Raw genomic sequence first — 20,305 nt, forward strand, 5'->3', positions numbered from 1 at the left:
AGTTCAGCACCAGAGGTAAAACTAACGCCAGAACAGTGAGCTACAACATGGCCACAATCAAAGAGGATATACTCAAAACGGACATTACGGTCTACCATAAGCACCGTTTTACACTCTTTTCCTTCCGGCTGTTAAGCAAAGTATGCCTGGTATGCTGCGTTATTTGTGGTTATTCGGAGCTGATGCTACCAACAGAGCTGCACACCGTTATTCAATTAAATGACAATTTAACATGAAACCTACTGGCATGGGGTAGGGATCATACTCTGCGTCTTAATCAAATTACATTCTCACAAGAGAGGAAAGGGGTCCAAAAAACCTATTCTTTAGCCTCCCTATCTAATACTAAACATACCAAAAAACTCTACGGTTAATCATATCCGAGAACACCTATTTTGGGACAGCTGTGCCACTTGACAATGTAAGCCCCTCACTCACATAAATGGGACATGCTTCATCATTGGGAGTTCCCACACTTAAACTGGTGTTCCTGTGTGCTCCACCACCGTTGGTGGGACTAGGGTTTATTTCTTTTTGTACACAGGAGAAAAAGTGCCAGAGAACCCAAAATGAAGTTAAACCGGCCTTCAGTAATCGAACAAAAAAATTCATTACTGGTTACCTCAACTGGGTTAAAAAACAAGGGGTTAACACCACAGGTCGTTGTCAGCGATGGATGGGGGTTATTAGTACTCTTCTATCTGTACTGGGCTCTATGTTTCAGCTGTCTGCGAAGAGCCCACTGCTTTCTCCAGAAGCTATAAACGTCTGACTATTTTGAACAAGAGAGGTCTATGTGTAAAGCATATTTGACCTGTGGTTTCACAATATTCTCTTTTGAAACCCGACACCTCTGAAGCGTAGGGTATTATCCTGTCTCCTGAACACCTTGAGTTTGGAAAATGTCATTTGCATCAAGAAGGGACAGTAAAAGTGTTACTGAAGGTGCTACTCACAGAAGTTACACCTTCCATTTGAGAAGGTTACCTTTTCTCACCCACAAAAAGGAACAGCTGATTGTGGTGCCACTTTATGATGTGAAATCCAAACAGAAGATGCTTTCCTTTTAAGAACTGTGCAAGCACCCACAAAATGTGCTGAGATTTATCAGCCAAAAGTTAAGCCAGGAACTCACAAGGGTGTGGCTCTAGAGAAAATGAGCTTATATTCTAGGGTTCAATGCACAACATGTATACATTTACACATGATTATATTCATGATCCACTCACTCACAGATCGAGGACGCAATAGACCGTAGGAGTGAACATATTTTCCCAAAGGTGTTCTGCCCGAGACAGAGCCCATGAGCCAGTAGCCTAATGTCGAGGAGTTCCATTTAGTAGCGGTTTTGTATGTTCCTTGTACATGCAGGTGAACTGGGCGCTCTAAAATCATGTCACAAAATTCAGCAACTGGTACTCGGTTTTGGTCACTACTAAATTAGCTTTTTCTCAACTGATGATCTTGGTATCCTTCTGGAAATCTAGGCTATATGTACATTTCCACAAATGCAATACATTGGGAATTTCCATATATAAACGTATGCCACAAATGTACATGGATACACTTAATGGCAAATACCTTCCCCTGCACTTCAATTAAAGATGTGGGTTTTCCCTCTCAATTTCTACCCGGAAACACACATACAACTGCTGTCGATGGTAGCAGCTTTGTAGGTGTTCCTAGGGTGGTAGTCGCCAAGTGAGTACTTACTTACTTTTGCAGAAGGTCCTCCCTGAGATGGCCACAAAACAGCACCTTACACCAAAATGACAACTGTAGAAATGACACCATACTGCCAGATTTCACGTACTGGCAAATTCTAAAACAATCCATATTCTATCAATGCACGTTATAATACTGCTTTCGAAAATACATTTATTGTACATGTAAGCGGACTCCAGATGCACAATGGCCTTTGAGAATGTGAACCAATATGATTTCCTTCTTTAGTCATCTAGACTCCACCTGCATTCGGTTAAATTTTCAGCAAAGTGCTTTTGATCCCACAAGTCAACCAACTTAAGTTAGATGTGATACTAAACTCAGTTTCCAAACATTGGCATACGCAAGGGATCATGCCATGCGCAGTATAATTTCAAACACATGAAGCGATAAAACTCTACTCCCACGTTGAACCTCCCTGGTTACAAAAAATAAAAGTAACCAAAAGATGCTACTACCAGTAAACCTGCATTATGGGGCTTGATCTTGAATTGTAAACGTTGCAGCTAAGCTCCTTTGTGTAAATCTCAATTTTGGGCTATTTTAATGAGAATTAAGGCGCCATACAAATAACAATGGCACGTAAATGCAAAGCAGGTGTAAACCGTATCCTTGTTCACGTTGGCCCTACTTTCCCTATAATAGTCACATTGTCTCGATACAGAGTACCCATTTTAGTAGATGCTGACTAATGAAATACATTACAATGCCTAATTCAAACAGGCTGGTTGTGATCCGGCCCTCCCAGTCTGTTGGGATTATAAAATGGCCACGCCCCTTCCCTTAGTGGGACAAGGCACCAGCAGTCCGAACCCCCGATGTATATGTCGCTATGACGTCAGGGAACAGACGAACCAGAGACTGGCAGGAAGACGAGGAAAGGAGTTCGGGAGAGAAGGAGGAACACAGCAAGAACCAGGAAGATGCCGGCTTGTACACCGGACGCAGCCGGAGAGAAGCCGGGACCGAAGACGGAGAGAAGGAGGAGTCCGCAAGCACCAACCAAGAAGACCAACACAAAGCCGGCCAAGCAGGAGATTACGACACTACTGTCACTACCAGTGCTCCAAAACAAGGACAGGATGCTGAGACAACCCTTGCCACAACCCCGGAGGGCTGTGGCTTCAAGCAAGTACCCTTATATATGGAACTTTTCTATATGTGGTTGTTGGGAGTGAATGTCCCAACGCACAAGCGTGCTTGACACAGCATTAAGCCAATTAGGGCTGAGCCCGCATCAGCTCAGCAACACCTGAACTAGAACAAGACACTATCTGGGCTGAGATAAGTGCACCAAAATCACGGGTGTGGTTACTGAAGGGAGATAAAGGAACCCCCAACATACAACTGATCCTACTTTCATTTTTATTCTGTGGGAGAGCGAACATATTTGCGGAGGGTCTAAGAAGAGTGTCTGGGGAAGAGGACCGCCAATGTCAAAGACCAGCTGAGAGGAAGCAAGCCAACCTGTACCTCATTGCCTTTAATAGTTTGTTTCATCACTTTTCATATATTTTTTTGCTGTTTCACGTTCCGGGGGTGGGGGGGTGGGTGGGGGAGGTACATACCTTAAAAGTGGCATCGTAACCAATAAAACACCTTTGAGAAGAGAACCTTACGCTTGGGAGTCTCAATGCGTGACCACACTGGTATTACTACAAACCAAGAAACTCTTGCAACAAATGTGCAAGGTTCTGGAGACCCCTCTACAACCATATGATGCCTCTACAGCAGTGGCAGACGGCACGGATTGGTGGTGGCAGATTGGGCAGGGAGTACAGGGACGAGGGGTAAATAAAAAATTGACAAACTTACCTTCTCGCCTCGTCCTCCTCCTTGCGTCTCTCCTCCGGAACACAGAACAGGAAGCACCCAGGCTGAGGCTCTCCTGAGCCAATCACAATGCTGCAATGCAGTGTTGATTGGCCTGAGCGCCGTGGTCTGGCGCTCAGCCAGGAAAAGGGGGCCTGGGCATGTTCTCCACCCAGGCTGTAATGCAGCCTGGGTGGAGCACATGATAAGTGCGCATGAATGTTTGGCCGGCCCTCCGTTCACGCACAATTAGGGAGTGGAAAACCACTCCTCCCCTCCCCTGCTCTGTCAACAGAACAGCCCCGCCCCACCTGGCAAAGCTGCTGCGCCTGCAACACTGCTGAAAAGCAGTGGGGCGACGCACCTCCGTCTTAGCGAAGGAGCCGCCACTGCTATACAGGTGGTGCCTGCATAGCTCAAATATCTGTTCATCTTGCATTCTTTCCTTATGGATCGACTCACAAAGAATGTGAAACGCTTGTAAAAGGCAAACACCTGCACGGAAGGCCTTGCCTACTTGAGACATGTAAAGAGTCTTCAAAGATACATAGGCGCGTCTCAGAGAACGGGGTTGTAATAATACACGAGCACCATTCCTCGAAAGAGCCTTTCATCGCCGAGGCTTCAAATCCCTGAAAGCCATTTAAAAAGCTGCAAGATCAAAACGGCACCACTGAGTCACTTTCATATCTGCGAAAGCTTTACAGCATGCCGTTCATTTAAAACTCTGCTCCACAATGTCTTCATTTACACTGAGGCTATTTCAATAGTTGAAAATCTGCTACTAAACAATAGTTTGTACGCGTTTGACTCATTACTACAGAATTAAGCACAGCTAGCTCTGCTCTGGGGAAATCCAGTGGGGCACCAGCCCTGGGTTTCTGAAGCTGCGGTTGAGGAAACTACCAGCTTGCAGAAGGGTGCATGGACAGTTTATTACCCACCCACCCTCAATATTTCATTGCTTTATTTCTTACATTAGCGATATTGTAAGCAACTCAATCAATTGTGAGTACACCTAACAAACAGATTAACCTCGTTTAGTGGAGAGCATTTACAGCCAACAAGGAAATACTGCATACGCTTCCGGCCGATCTCAACACATAGACCACTATCACAACAAACTACTCTTCATTTAAAACCTTTATTCAGTTGACAAAAACAACCATAAAAGAGCACAATAAATATAGCATAAAAAGACCCTGTTTAACATATTTGCAAACAGGATTACAGAACACTTCAGAAACATATTTGCAAAAATAAATAAAACAAGTACAGTCCATGGAGAACATTCTCAAGATCAATAAGGTATCGACCGCCTGGACATACTACTCATTTTAGATGGGAGTCTCCATCTGGTACATTTTAGGGTGACTGTAGTGAGGGTGTTGGTCTATAGTACAGCGGTAGCTGGCTCATACACTGGTGTGGGAGAACACGGATGTGAGAAGAGTGAGAGCAGAGAGCATCCAAGGGCAAAAATAGGAACATGAACTGTGTGACATGGGTGGTGGGGGAAAGGGTTGGCTGTGGGAGGAAATAGGCAACCAACAGATCTGTGGGCAAAGATGAGAAATCTGCATACGGCTCTGCTTTGGATTCATGTCTCAAAGGGAAAGTGGGGAGAAATGAACCTGGAGCTGAAGTTGAGAAAGTTGGCTAAAAAAAACTAAGGGGAAGGGCACGGGACCAAGGAGAATGCAATCATCAAGGACTTGCTTGCTTAGGACAAATATATAAATCGGGCTCTTTGCGGAGTCATATGAGCCTTGTGGACAGTTCTTGTGCGTAGAAGACAGTAAAACACGTCAGTGGACAAACAGATCCACTGTTAGCATCCGTGTGTAATTTAAAGTTCACAGTTTCAAATGCCGGTAGGTCCACTCAGTCTTTCAATGTTGACATTAATAAAATGGATAACGTTGAGTAATATTTAATAATCCTTGCCTAGAGACCAGACACATCAGAATGCGCAATATAAGTGCACCAATGGCTGTCCAACTACTAGAGGAGGTTTCAGAGACTAATGAATTAGACCCCAATGTTGGCTGCAGAGCATGAAGGGAGGAGGATATCCGACAGAAAGAATACAGGACTGAAGACGGTCCAAGAGACATCAAGGATGGGAGGCAAAACAACACGATTTTAGCTGAATTTGATTCAGGTAGCACATGGCCATTCAGTGAACGATTGATGTGAGGCTGTTGCTGTACAAAAAGGAAGGTGTTTTGGGAGAGTATATGAATTTTTATGGTATCTTCAAACGGGTGATGCATGGAACAGAATGAGGAGAACACTAAACCGAATGCTGTGGAGTAAAATAATGAAAAATAGGGGCTAGTGGGCCCATCATGGGAGGATCTCTCACATAATAGAGCTGCATCAGCAATTGATATTGGAGCAAACCTTTCAAGTGTATTGCCAGTCAATTTAAATATTAGAGTGCAGCGAAAATGGTACTAAACGGTGGCCAAAGGTTACTTGCATAAGAACTGAAAAAAGTCCCTTACGGCATGCCACTGTAAGGAGGTTTGAAATGTGTGAATGTGTGGGTGGATTTGATGGAGTGCTGGAAATCAGTCCATAGTCAGGAAACATAAGTTGTGGTTGGAGAGGTAATGAGTAAATCTGTTGGGGACTAGACTAGGTGCTTTAAAATCTTTTAGAGGAAGAGGGAAGAAAGTATGGCAGTAGTTGGTAAGTAGATCTAGGATGGCAAAACGTTTTCGAAGGACAGAAACCACGACTGATATCGTGAAGGAAAGAGGGTAGGAGCAGGAGGGGAGACGTGATGCAGAATGAGGGAGAAAAGTTATTTAAAGTATTAGGCAGTCCATCAATGGGGATTTCCTAATGGTTAGATGGCCGGAGAGGGGCAGAGAAGGGAGAAATGAGGTATTACTGAGTTCTTAGGATCATAGTCTGACAGTATGAACGTGTGTGAATGATGAGAGATTCTGAGAGTATATTGAATCATGTTTTAAGAGTCTAGGATAGGAGGCTGGCTGTGCAGGGACTCTCTCATTAATATAGATGTGTATGCTGCAAGATTAGATGGATCCAATGGCTGGGGATAGTCCTGGTTGGTGAAAGACGCAGGAGGGATAAATGCATGGTGATGAGAATAAAGAGGTGGTAGCCAGAGGAGTGGGGAGGTATTTCCTAATAACCCCAAAATCTGCCACCTCAACGTGAGGAGTAGGGCAGGGTGGGGGAAAGCAGGAAGATTCGTGTAAGATTGGCAAGATGGAAGTGCTGTACTATTGAATCTGAGTTTTTAAAAACCTGAGAGGTGGGAAGTGAGTATCATTTTGGTGAGATGCAAAACTGATTCCCTTGCAAAAGGACACATTGCAAAGGGAAAAATAGTGTTGGGGATAGGACGCTCGATGGAGCACCTTTTGGGTACTGGTGAATGTGAGGGCTTATAAGGGGTGAGGAAAGTGGAGTTCAGCAATGACAAGTGGGTACATTGCTCTGGTGTTGTCAGATTGTAGTAGTAGAGATTTGCTTCAGGGGGTAGGGATGGTAAAGATGTACTGGCTATTTGGCTGAGCAATAACGTGGCTGATAGAGAAATAACAAGGTTGTGAAGGATTGGAAGGGGATGAGAGCTGATGGAGGTAGGAGATGGATAATAGGATCAGGAGGTAGAAGTTGCTGAGCATGACTGGGTGGTAGTGAAGAAGAGGAAAGAGGTGGTGGGTTGCTCCACAGGTCCCCAGTGTGTGCTCTATGGGATTTTCTGGAAGGCTATAGCTGAGAACCAATTGGGACTGACGCCCTAACTTCACAAGGTCCTTCATCAGTTGACTAGTAAAATCTCTCATAAAAACACTGGTAACATCATGCACTCCCCACCAGTAACAGTATGAATGCACACATACTACAAGTACTCATAGATCCGTGGAGGCAACAGCACTCAATGATCTAATAATTATTTCCATAACGGATTGCTTTATTTGCTCATATTAACAGTACTGTAGTTGCTTATCGTACTTGTTTGAATATTAAAGAACACACAGTTATACGATGAATTTCTCACACGCTCCTAACACGAATGGCAAATATGTGAACCTTTTTATACTGCCTTGAAAAAGCTCAGAGATTAATCCACCTGAGCGAAGTGAGTGATGGTTGATTCTACGCTCAAATAACTACCATAGCTTTAGTACCTTTAATTTGAACGAATGAAAATCATTGGCGGATCTATAATTTAGTGCTGTTGCCTTCATACAACTATAAGCTCCCCAAATACCCAAGCATGAGGGTCAGGCTAGGGATGTCACCAGAGCAGCAGATTATACTATTTTACCACAAAGATTAAAGGCAACACATCCACATACCAGTTGAATACCGGCCCAAAAAACGTCTGTGTCACTATTAATACTCACTTGGAACAGGTGCATAATGTATACTCTCCAAAGGATCGTTCAGACAATGGGGGCTATTTGAAGAACAATATTTTGTCGCCAACACAGACACTTGTAATTTGTTCACTTGCATAAGGAGGCTCAAGAAGAAACAAAGTTTCAGACAAGACACATGAGCTACAAAGCCAGAAATAATTCTGAAAAGCACTCACTGTGGCATAGGCAGTGCTTTCACATTCCTTAAGGGTCCCAGCGAGATGAATGCAAGGCCGCAGTTCCATGGAAGTGCTCTTGTGCTGTCGGAAACAGCTGCAGAACTGAAAGGCAAGCTTCCATTCGAGCTCATTTCATCTATTGTTCGCCATAATGTGATCGAGAGAACGCGCACAGGATTGCATACAAAGTTTAAATGTTATTTGATGAGCGCCATTAGATATTTACATTTGAAATGAATGGCGCAGTAGGAGAAGCAATCACAGCGCACCCACAGACTAGAGAACAACTTCAACGGTATTATCTTTACTTGTTCAGTGGTAATATTTGAAATCGTGCACGCAATAATGCTGAGAAAAATATCTATTGCAAGAGCACCTCGAGGGCCTAAATCTGGCTATCACTTCAAAAATCCAAAAGATAGTCTGTGGCATCTCTCTTCAGCGGCGGACCATCCATTAGACAAAAGGAGCGCTGCCCCCCCCCCCCTTCTCCCCCCCGCTATCACCCTCAAGTAAAACAATAATAAAACGGGTTTTAAGCCAGGTTTTATTGTCGTTTTATTTTAATCCCCCTGGACCTGCCCCCAGGACTCTGATGAGTCTTGGGGGTGGGTCCACGGGAATGTCACTGCTGGTGGGGGGCGCGGTGGGCATGCCCTTCACTGCGCATGACGGTTTGGCTGGCCGTCTCACAGTGAAGCTCTCTCCAGCCCCTGCTGCATTTCTGGGCCTGGAAACAGAAGACACAGGCTCCCAGTCTGTCTGGGAGCGCATGTTGCCAGTGCCCAGGCCAATCCGGATGCTGCTTTCATGCAGCGTCAGAATCGGCCACAGTGCAGTCTGGGAGCCTGTTCCCAGAAGAAGGAAGAGCACAATGCCACGGTGCTGCAGCATTCAGGTAAGTCCCTTTTATTTTTTGTCCCCCGAACTATCCTCCCCACCTCCCTCCTACGGCCCACCCCGCCACTTTGGCTGGGGACTGGCTGCTACTGCCTCTCTTACTGCAATGAAGGTAAATGAATGACGACGACAGAATGCAACATGCGTTTACTATCTTTTATTTGCCATATTGATTATAATTTGCCATGTCTATTATAACTTTGCAAATTAAACAAGCATTGCCAAAGCCAATAGGTCCTGCCTTTGCAAGCTACTGCAATGAATTATTTATTTAACTTATATATATATATATATATATATATATATATATATATATATATCTACACATATATATACACAGACACAAGGTGCTTGCAGTTAAAAAAATATATATATATTTATTTTTTTTAAACTGCAAGCACCTTGTGCAATTCCCTAGACCAAGTAGTAGGTGACTCTACATTAGGGGATATAGACTGACTGCTTGTACCCACAAGCTGCCTATACCCACTTGTCTGCCATACTCAAATCCCAGTTGGGATAACAAGAGGGTTAGTATGGAGAGTCAGATGCTCAGAAGATCTTACCCCTTTGTTAGAGCAGGTGTAGATATCACTTCAAACACTATTTCTCCCCGCACTAATGGATTGGCTGAGCGTAGCAATAACCGGGCAATTGCTACTGAGAATACCACACAAACCCTCATGGTCATTCCCACACCATCACTAGTTACACACTCAGAAGCTTCCTTCCCTTCTATCCCTGCAACTGGCCCAGCCACAGAGGCAGGGACGGTTTCCTGGAACTTGGCAGGTCTTCGGTCCAAAATGTTTCTTCCTGATTGGAAGTTTTTCCATAGAGCCATTTGGCATCTGCCTCTTTCAGGAAACATGGAGCCTGGAACTCATTTTGAAGGTTGGGTACCTTAGTAAATTGATCCCTGTCATCCCTAATAATTCTGGAAGGCCATCTGGTGGGTTACAAACATCATTGTCATTGCCCTGATATTCTGGGCATTCTTGTCTGGGACTGCTCGGTTGCTGATAAGGAAACGGGTCCAGTTTAAAGCCCTGTGTATGGTCTATAAAGCCCTCCAAGAAGATGGCCCAAGTTTCTCAAACAACAATTTCATTGGTATGTACCAAAAAGATCATTGCGCTCATCAGAGGCAAAACTGGTATCGGTACCCAGGGAACGAAAAGCCAGCTGGGGGGGCAGAAGTTTTGTGGCCTGCGCAGCGAAGGCCTGGAATTGCCTTCCGCTACATCTTAGATGTATGACAAATTTACTTACTTTTAGGAAGGACTTAAAAACTTGGCTATTCTCTGCCTAAACTCCGCTGATAGTCTGTCTTTAGGCCTCTATAGTACTTCACACAGCGCCAGGACACCTTTAGGTAGCAGTCGCGCTCTATAAATAGCAATAACATTAACATTCGCAGATGGCATGCTAATAGTATCTAAAACGTCAGGTGGTCTGCAACGCCAATTGAATTGCTTCGAGAAGTTCTGCACTATGTGTGGTCTTGAAGTAAACACAATGAAGACCAAATACAAGGCCATGAATCAGCATAAATCCTTTCGGGGGAGAATTTACATGGGGTGGGGCGAGTTCAACTTGAAAGAGTGGAAGTCTTTAACTGTCTGGGCTTCAAGCTTGCAACTAACTTTTCTCCGAAGCCCCATGTAGACAAAATGGTCATGAAACAAACAAGTTATAGACACCTAAACGAGAGAGCATAGCCAGTAAGACCTGCCTTGCAAATTTACACTGCCAAAGCGGTGGGCACTCCTTTATATGAAGCAAAACTCTGGAGGTTTTCCAACACAACAGACTTCATGAGGTCAGAACACAAGTGCATAAAGAAATTAGTATTACTGCAGACCAGTAACCTACACCCTCTAATGGACATGCACAGAAAACCACTACAAGACAAACATAGGTTGCGATTCCTCCTGTTTTGAAACAGATTAGTCACAACGCCAGAGTGTCAAGTGGCTCAGTTAGGCCCGGTAAGAAACTGACACTTTTAACATGCACACGTTTCTTAAGTTGCCTTCTCTTTCACACAATGACTTTTGACACACATTTGCTTGCGTGACAGTGCAGGGTTAGTTTCTACGAAACCACTTTGCTTACAAAACCTCTTCACAAGAACACAATCACAACATTTTGAACATTTCGCTCAGGCCCTGACACAGGTTGTGAAAATGTTGTTATTTCGTCTGTTAGGCAACTTAGCGGTCACAGAGACAATAAACAATGTCCGCTCAGCTGAGGCATCAACACAGAAGCTTGGATGCCATTGTTATAAATACACATGCACTTCCGTGCTCGAGAGAGGAGCACTAAGCTGTCACTTGCAAGGTCATCTCTATGTTGGCATTGCAGCTTGGCTGCTTTCTGTTGATCTCTCTGTGAGGGGGGATGTCCAACCTGTGACTAAGACGGGGACCTACATGCTTTGCCTCCAGGTTAAAGGGAGTGCGATCCCCTGTAGGCGATTCTTGGCAGAGTACACACACCCTGGACAACTGGGTTAGGGAACACATCGTAGGAGTACACTATACTCAGTAGTTATATGCCAGCATATATACACTGTTTTAGAATGATGGTGGAATTGTTCATTCTATTCACCATCCTTATACTTCTAATCACTTGTAAGTGCTTCTATTGATCGCTGCAGCGCATATATTTTATACAAGAATCATGATGGATCAATAAATATTGAAAACGCCCCTTTGTGTCTTTCTTGAATAGCTCTCTGAGAGCACAGGAATGACTAAGCAAAAAGGTGCTAGATATGATATCCCGATTCCTGGGAGGGATCAGGGTTATCATGTTCTGAGGTTACCCAAACCATTTGCCACCCATCTAGGTTAGGGGGGCTTATGGTAGGCACTGTGAGCTATCTGGCCTTTAGGACAACATATCCTGAGGGGGTGCATAGAAGTAGTCTGGCACCAATCCCAACGTTTATGTTGCCCAACAGACAAGCAGTTCCTTCTGGAAAAGTGGAAACCATACAACAGGAACTAGCGGTGTATGCTGAAGGGCTAAGGAAGTTAACCAGGTTGAACAAATCACATAAAATAGCTTGGTTGGGTAACATCAAAAAGTCCCCATCTGCTCGGGTATGCAGGAGGCATGGTACTCCTGCTCTCTGGACTTCATTCCATCTAAACAGCAGCTGAACAGGAACTATTGGGACTGGGTTGCCCAAAATGAAGGTATAAATTCCTCAAGAGGGACACTGGTAAGGCAGTTCACAGACTTTAAGCCTGTCAGAGCATACAAGCAATATCTGGATAACATCCCAAACCCTATTGATAGGAAACTCTACATCCAATTTAGGTCGGGATCTCTTCCACTCAAAACATTTACAGCCAAATGAGCAACATCGTCACCTACAACCTTACTTTGCCCAGGCTGTAAAACTACCAATAAAACTCTGGGTCATGTTTTATTTGCCAGTAGAGCATATGCTCGCTTTTGATCCACCTGGGTTAAGCTGATATGCAGGCAGTTGGGTACTCGCCAACATGATGTGGTCCTTAGAATACCGAGGTCTGTTCCCAGCCCCCTGTATGCCTTTTATATTGCAAAATGTTTAGGCAAAATGTGGATCACACAGAGAAAGGCCTTATTGACCCAGGAGTAGAGGAGAGGGATACGATTACTGCACGTTCCCAGTCTGAAAGCTATCCTGTTTCTTGCTCCGGCTCTGCCTTTACCATCAGCTCTGCCCTGCCCTTACTCTTATTACTAGCATTTAATCAACCATATTAATTGTGCTACCTTAAAAGCTAGACCGGTGGCTGTGTAGCATTCCTTTGTCTAAATATAGGCAATGTTCAGACTTTATGACTACTTGCAATGAGGTTCATCTCCCTACAGACAATTTTAATAATCATATTGTATTAATGAAATATAATTTTTACACTGCACTTTTAAAGTGTAATGTCTGCCCAAAAGTTTGAAGGCATCTATTACAGTAATAAAGTATGACAGTCACTAAGTTGGCATCCCTTAGATATTGTCCGTATACCTTCTCATATCTATTTGACAACACAGCTGTTAACGCCAGCCTAGGGCCATCTTCAAGTGTAGCTAAGACATTTAGATTAGCTAACATACTGGTAAGAGCACATAGCGGACCCTGAAAATATGTTTCTGTCCTCCCCTTTACCTACTTGCAAGCTTTGCCTGAATATGATTTGTAATCAATTCTGATGTTTTGGTCCCAAGTATGCCCAACTGCAATAGTACTTCACCTATTTTACCTTGTTTATATGGTTTCTTGTTTTCAGGACACCTTGGGACCCCTATCACTGTTTAGTGTGCTTTATTGATTTACCATTTTATGCAACTAAGCACTTTATTGCCATCTGGTGTTTTTTTTTTTAATGTATTTGTTTTTATGTGATTTGTTCTTTCTTCCTTTTATTTGTAATTTTAGGTCCCCGGAAATGAGACGTCGAATCATGTACTTTTGTTGTCAAGTTGTTCTTTTCGTTTTTATGTCTGTACTTTTATGGTCTTGCAGCCGACAAAGTCTTTAACTACTACTACTAGTAGTAGTAGTAGTAGTAGTAGTAGTAGTAGTAGTAGTACTGCAAGCATAGGCCGCACAAATAAATAGGAAGAAAATGCCACCGCCTGGCAGCCATACGTTCGCACTATAAACAATAAATTACAGTGTGGGTGCTTGCTAGCAGGCAGCTGCACTTTGGAAATGGTTTGGAAATATTGTTTTGTTCTAATGTCCAATCCAATCCAAATAACTTTATTTCGGCCACTAGGGCCATCAAAGTACAGTTCACAATAAAACAAGTATAATACATTTATAGTTAAAAAGTTATAAATTTCTCAAATTCATCTATTAAACAAGTCATCTGGTGGACATACTTGATTTAAAAAATCTCACAGTAAACTAAAAGAGCTGCATGATGGAATCCTCAGCCGATTATAAAAAGATAAAAGCAGCCGACTAGTGGAGAGCTGCACTCAAAGATTAATACACAGCTAAAAATATAGGGCTACAGCACTAGACCCAAAGCATGCATATAATTAATTAATGAACCTATCTAAATTCAGTGCATTTCTACAGCCCCGTGGTTCTGCTTTAAGATAGCTCGTCGAATGTGCCACATGCTATTCAAAAATCGGGATACAGCAAAGACTATTGGTGGGTGGGTGTCATACTTTAAAACTCTGTAGGCCTCTGCGCAGTGCACAAAGCCCAGGTTCTTACAGAGTTTTATTAACCAACGCGTGCGCAGCAACCGATAGACTAGGCAGAGGAACAGGACATGTATTTCAGACTCCAGCTTATAATTACATGCAGGGCAATACCCTTTTGTTCTTTGTCCCACTTGCTGGTAATTGCTAGTAACGGGAGGGTTCCTAGTCTAAATTGCACATAAAGTTTCCTGGCCAGTGGGGGTTGAATGAAGTCCAGAAACTGTTCCTTGCTGTATGTATTTTTAACTGACAGAAATTCAGCTGTTAAGCGACCACATGAGGCACTTTCTTCTAGGGACATTCAATTAATTTGTCTGAAACATTTGACTAGTTCTGGCCTAGATATCATGGCACATGATGCTCCGGGAGTTCTCCAGAGGCCCGGTTTACCTAGCTTAGTGGCTAGGGGGCATATGTATCAACCGAATTTTTTATCGCAAACGCTGCGATTCGCAAAAAACAGCGTTTGCGATTAAAAATTCGCAAAACGGGATGTATGAGGCAAATTCTCATCGCAAATTTAAGGAATCGCTAATTTAGCGATTTCTTAATTTTGCGTAAGCAGTTAAGAAATCGCAAATTGCGATTTCTTAAATGATATGTAACACGCACCAAAGCATTGCGAATTATCCTTAAGAAATCGCAAATTACCACCAACTTCTAGTTGGTGGTAATTTGCGATTTCTGTTAAAAATGCACTTTTTGGAATTTTAAAAAGTGCCACGTGGCGCACATACATGCTCTTAGGGCATGTATGTGCGCCATATGGACACACATGCTCATTTCAGGGGTGCATCAGGGTGTCATCATGGCACCCTTGCACCTTTGAAATTATTCTCAAATTGCGATTAGCAAATTGCGAATCGCAATTTGAGAATTACATCCCATTCATTCCTATGGGTCTCCTGGCCCATAGAAATGAATGGGAAGGTATTCCTTAATTGCGATTTCGCAATTTGCTAATCGCAATTAAGGAATTTTAAGAAATCGCTAAAGTTTTGCGATGTTTTAAATACATCCCGTTTTGCAATTCTCAAATAGCGATTCTTTAAAAATCGCTATTTGAGAATCGCAAATGGAGATGTTGATACATATGCCCCCAGGTCCCTTATGTAACGAAGCCACGGAATTCTTTTTAATAGTGCATAAGGTCAGGAGATCCTTTAGCTCGGTCCTGTAAAAGGACAACTCTGGGGTCGCCCATAGCCTCCTCCAAAATGTTAGGGGTTTCAGAGCAATCTCTTGGTCAAGGGGCCTGATGCCCATGTCTATGTGGAGGAAAAAGAGAGGAGTACTACGGGGTAGGCCCAAGAGCTGCCGCACAAAGTTATTCTCGACCTTCGTTAGGTTGGAAGTGGAGCAGTGCCCCCACAACTCCACCCCATATAACGTGGCACCCCTTGCTTGAGCTTTATAAATTTCCACCACAGGGGCTGCTGGTTTAAAAACTGAACTTCTGTACATCTTCATTATACTACCCACTGTCTGGCTTAGCCGGAGTCTTGCTTTGGCCAGCTGGGGCCCCCATTCAAAATGCTCTGACAGGGTAATTCCCAGATAATCAAATATCTTTACTCTTTCTAGCGGAGTACCATTTAGAGAAGGGTTTGGCCTAGTCATGCTAGGGGGGTTGAAGACCATATATTTAGTTTTAGTTAGATTGATCTCGAGTCCTCGTAGCTTACAAAAATTAGCAAAGCCATCGAGCGTGTGCGCTAAATGCCCAACGATGTTTTTGAGAGTAACAAAGTGTCATCGGCAAACATCAGCGCAGGCACCCTCCCTGATACTAGCTTGGGAGCGTTGTCCTCGATGTTTATGAGATGATCGACCAGACCATTAATGAAAAAAGACAAAATAGAGTAGGTGCTAGAACGCATCCCTGTCGAATCCCCTTTTGGACAGGGAAACGAGAAGTAAGTTCCCCATGTTTTCCACAACGTACTTGGGCAAAGATTCCCAGGTGGAGCCTCTCTATGACCTTGAGAAGATAGAGAGGAATCCCAAGATCACTCAGCACCTTCCAGAGCTTCTCCCGGGGGACCAGATCGAAGGCCGACTTCAGTTTAACAAATATAAGGTAGAGGCTGCTACCCTCTATAGTCACCATTTTCCAGAAGAGTAGCTGTAATCTGAATATCTGGTCTACGGTTGACAGGTTTGATCTGAAGCCAGCCTGGTAGGGACTTAATATTTGTTCTTCCTCCATCCAGCCCTGAAGACGGTCCATAAGCACCCGGCCGAGGAGTTTTTAGGTAATATCAATTAAACTAATCGGCCTGTAGTTAGAGGGTGAAAGGGGACAGCCTTTTTTAAGTATGGGCACTATCTCCGCCCCACGCCAGGTATCAGGGGGATCCAAACCCTTCAGAACGGCAATAAAGAGGGTACACAAATATGGTACCCATATTTTTGGGTCTTCCCGGAAGAGGTCCCCCGGTAGTTTGTCTAGACCTGGCGCTTTGTTGCGGTGTAACTTTTTAATGTCATTTCCCACTTCGGTCATGGTGATCTCTGAGAACCCCGCCAAGTGGACCTCCGTTTTCATACTAGGGGGAGTAGAAATGACAGGGCCACCATCCCCGATAGCGTATAAGGACCCAAAGTGGATTTCCCAGACTTCAGGCGCTATGTTGGGCTCAATGGCCAATCTCCCTTCCCTATCGCGCCCAAGCTTACTATGGCCCAAAAGGTTTCCAGATTTTTATCGTTAAGGGCAATCCGGAGGGATTCCCACCTCTCTAATTCCCAGGTTTTTTTTCCTGGTAGGTGATCCGTTTGTACATGGCCCTAGCAAATTTGGTTAGTGTCCTATCCTTCGCCTTCACCGCATCCAGGAGGTCCTTCTAAGCTTTGCAGAAATTGTTGTTAAAAAAGGAACATTTATTTCGATTGGTTTTCCACCTGCGAGCAGGAGGGAAAAACACATCAGCCAATTTCGTGGTTAGCTCGGTGTGTATTTTCCCTACCTCTTCAAGATCCAGGGTAGGCCCATCCGCCTGCGTTGCCTCCCGCATTTTAGCTATCATTGGGATTGCTAGCTGGTACACTCTGGTGAGCTTGGAGGGAGACTGTTGTATATTGCCCCATCTAACCTTTCTTCTGTTATTTGTTAGAATAAGTGGGCCTATCCCATTTGTGGTGCTAGGAGGGGAATTGGAAATGCCGAGGTCCCATGGTTTTAAGATCAAATTCAGGGCATTGTGGTCACTGTCCTGCCTCTGCGTGATGTAAAAATCAAGGACCTTGTCCCACAGTCTAGTTTCCACCATGATGTAATCAATTAGCGAAGATTTACCTACTCTGTTGAATGTGTGCTGGCTTGGCTGATCAGATTTAGTCCGTCCATTGCATGCCCTGAGTGATAGAGTTAGGGTAAGTGAATTGAGCTGCATTACCAGTGGGGACCATACTTTAGTAGGGGTGGTCAGGGGATCGGGAATAGACCAGTAAAGATCTTCTTCGGTGGAGGCAGAGTGGTTAGGGTCAATAAGGGGTTCAAAATGGCAATTAAAGTCACCCGCTACAATCAACCATATCTCTGGGTCCAAGGTAGGAATAAAGTGACCCAGGTGGTCGATTGTAACAGATTCATTACTATTGTTGACAGGGCGGGAGTACACGTTGATTAGGGCGATTTTCGTCTTTGAGGGAAAGGAGAGCAGGACACATTGGATATCGTTTGTGGGTGTGATCAACTGCTCTACCCTAAAACCAAGATGAGTACCTACCCAGATGGAGAGGCCACCTGATGGTCTACCCCTCCTCCCCAATGATGAAAGAATGTTAAATGAGGCAAAACCCATCCGGTGGGGGTTTTCCCTCGCCCATGTCTCCTGGAAAAGGCATATATATCGTGTTTATCAACAAATTCACCCCAATCAGGGCTCGGTCATCTGTTTTTTATACCTGCCAGGTTCCACGAAAGTAACCTCATCCCACTTGCCTGCCCGCTTCTCTCCCTTGCGATACCAGCACGGTGAGGTGGAGGGTCACCAGTGCCAACCCCAGACTGTAAAACTGATGCCCCCCTCAGTTGACCTTATCTTCTTGTGATACCCGGCAGGACGGGGGAAGTCACATTGTGAGTCCCACTTGATTCTATCCTGCCACCTGCTGGATCATTTCGATGAGGGAGTGTGAGAAGTTGGCCTGGTATAGGATGTTCACTAGTTAAAGTGACCACCTTGTACCATGCCAAGCAACCCTTATGGTGTGGTTGTAAGTCAACCTTTTCGGACCAGCTGCCCTAGTGGTAGCGTAGGCTAAGCAGTCTTTGAGGCTAAACTCGTGGAACGTGTTAAGCAGGCTGTTTTACCAGATGTAACCCCCTTTTATACCAATGAAAGGACACCACACAGATATATATTGAAAATATATATGTATTTATTTCTCAAAGTATCCCCTAGACTCTTTATGAGCACAGGAGCACAAATCGTTAAACAAGAATACGTTAGAATACACAGAAGTTGCACTTTATATGGATAGGCCCTGGTGGCCCTGGTGGCCGCTCAAACCATATACTAAAATAGTGGTATAAGTACCACGAACAGAAAAGGGAAAAGACCTAGGGCCTCTAGAATCGCTGGGCCTACAAGGAGCTAACTTTAGTTAGTGACCAGGAGGTCCACGGTTTGCGTGTGCAGAGCAAATAGTCACACGCGGGCTCCCATAGGTTTTCAATGGGTGCGTAAAAGTTACAAAGTTACTGCAAAAAGGATCTTCCGGATGGACTATGAACTCAGGATTGGAAACACAGACACTAGAGATGATTCTCTACACTTGGGCACCGGAGTGCCAGCTTTACCTCACCCACAGGAAGCGGGTGCATAGGTCTCGAAGTGCGTCGGGTTTCTTCTCTCTGTTCAATGGGGCCTGGAGACAAAGATGCTGCAGGCGGTCGGTCCAGAAGAGATGCGGTGGATCCAAGAGTGGATCGGAGTTGTAGAAGACCTGCAAGCAGAGGGGACAGTGTTCACAGTCACTAGCCAGTGACCGGCGTGGCACCAGGTGGGTACCAGGCGATGTCGGGTGCAAACAGCAAGAAAGGTGCAGCTTGTCTCTGCAGCCACGTGGTCCCTGAAGGTCGACGACGTCCAGGAGTCGGTTCACGAGCTGTCCCACGCAGGCTCTCGCTGTCGGCGGTGTCGGCGACTTGATCGGAGCAAACAAGCCTTGGCAAAAGCAATTGTTGTGGAAAACGAAATAAGCTGATGGTTCTGACCAGCAAGGTCAGAGGGACTGCTCCTTTGGAGGGGAGCAAGGGCCAGTCTGGAGCAACCAGACCAGCGGTGTAATTCTTGAAGTTCGTCGCCAAGATGGCTACTAGCCAGCGGGCCAGCAACCGGTTAGGCGCGTCGAGTGGCAAAATGCAGAAGGGCCCTACGCAGATCGTGGAGATGCTGGAGGGCTCACCTTTGGTGCAGATGCTGCTCGGGTGTTGGGCTTCTCAGATCCCAAAGCACAACTTGGAGGGAGCCTTGGTTGTTGCGCTTGCAGCTTGTCGTGGTCTTTTCAAGATGGCTGGCTCCACGTGTCTCGGTGCCTCCACGGGTCTCCTCTTTCCAGGGACTGTGGATCGGGCGGTGAGAGGTCTGGAGGTCCAGGTCTTGTCAGTCTCTGGGCTCGGGCTCCGGTGGGAGGCGGCGGCAAAGCAGACGTTGATTCGCTGGATGGTGCTTGCGTTAGCAAGGTGGTCACTCCCTGACCACAGGGGAGATTTCCTTCAGTCTTCTGTGCAGCAGAATGTCGAAGTTCCCGTCTTCTTCTTAGTTTCAAGTTGATTCCAGGATGTCTGAAGTCTTAGGACACAGCTCCTACCTTTAAGCGGATTCTAGGGGCCGGACTACCTGCTAGGTCCCTCCCTATGGGTGGGACCAGGAAGGGGGGTGGTTACACCCCCAATCCTTTGTCCAGCTCGCCCCAGGTCCAGGGCTGGTGTGCCCCAGGACCGGTTTGAACTGGCATATGCACCGAGGCTCCTTGTGAGCCTCAGGCATGTCTGGTTCCTTTCAAGCCCTACCTGACCAATACACAAAATCCTGTCTGGGGTGGTGC

The 20,305-nt window shown here is 45.0% G+C and overlaps 1 protein-coding gene across 28 annotated transcripts in view; it reads right to left on the reverse strand.

The window, feature by feature from the left end:
* The window catches only part of TCF4 (transcription factor 4), an 886,011-nt gene that overhangs the window by 792,549 nt on the left and 73,157 nt on the right, over positions 1-20,305 (reverse strand). The gene's annotated exons all lie outside the window — the stretch shown is intronic.

This window comes from Triturus cristatus, chromosome 2_1, assembly GCF_964204655.1.
Source record: "Triturus cristatus chromosome 2_1, aTriCri1.1, whole genome shotgun sequence".
Classification (NCBI taxonomy): Eukaryota; Metazoa; Chordata; class Amphibia; order Caudata; family Salamandridae; genus Triturus; species Triturus cristatus.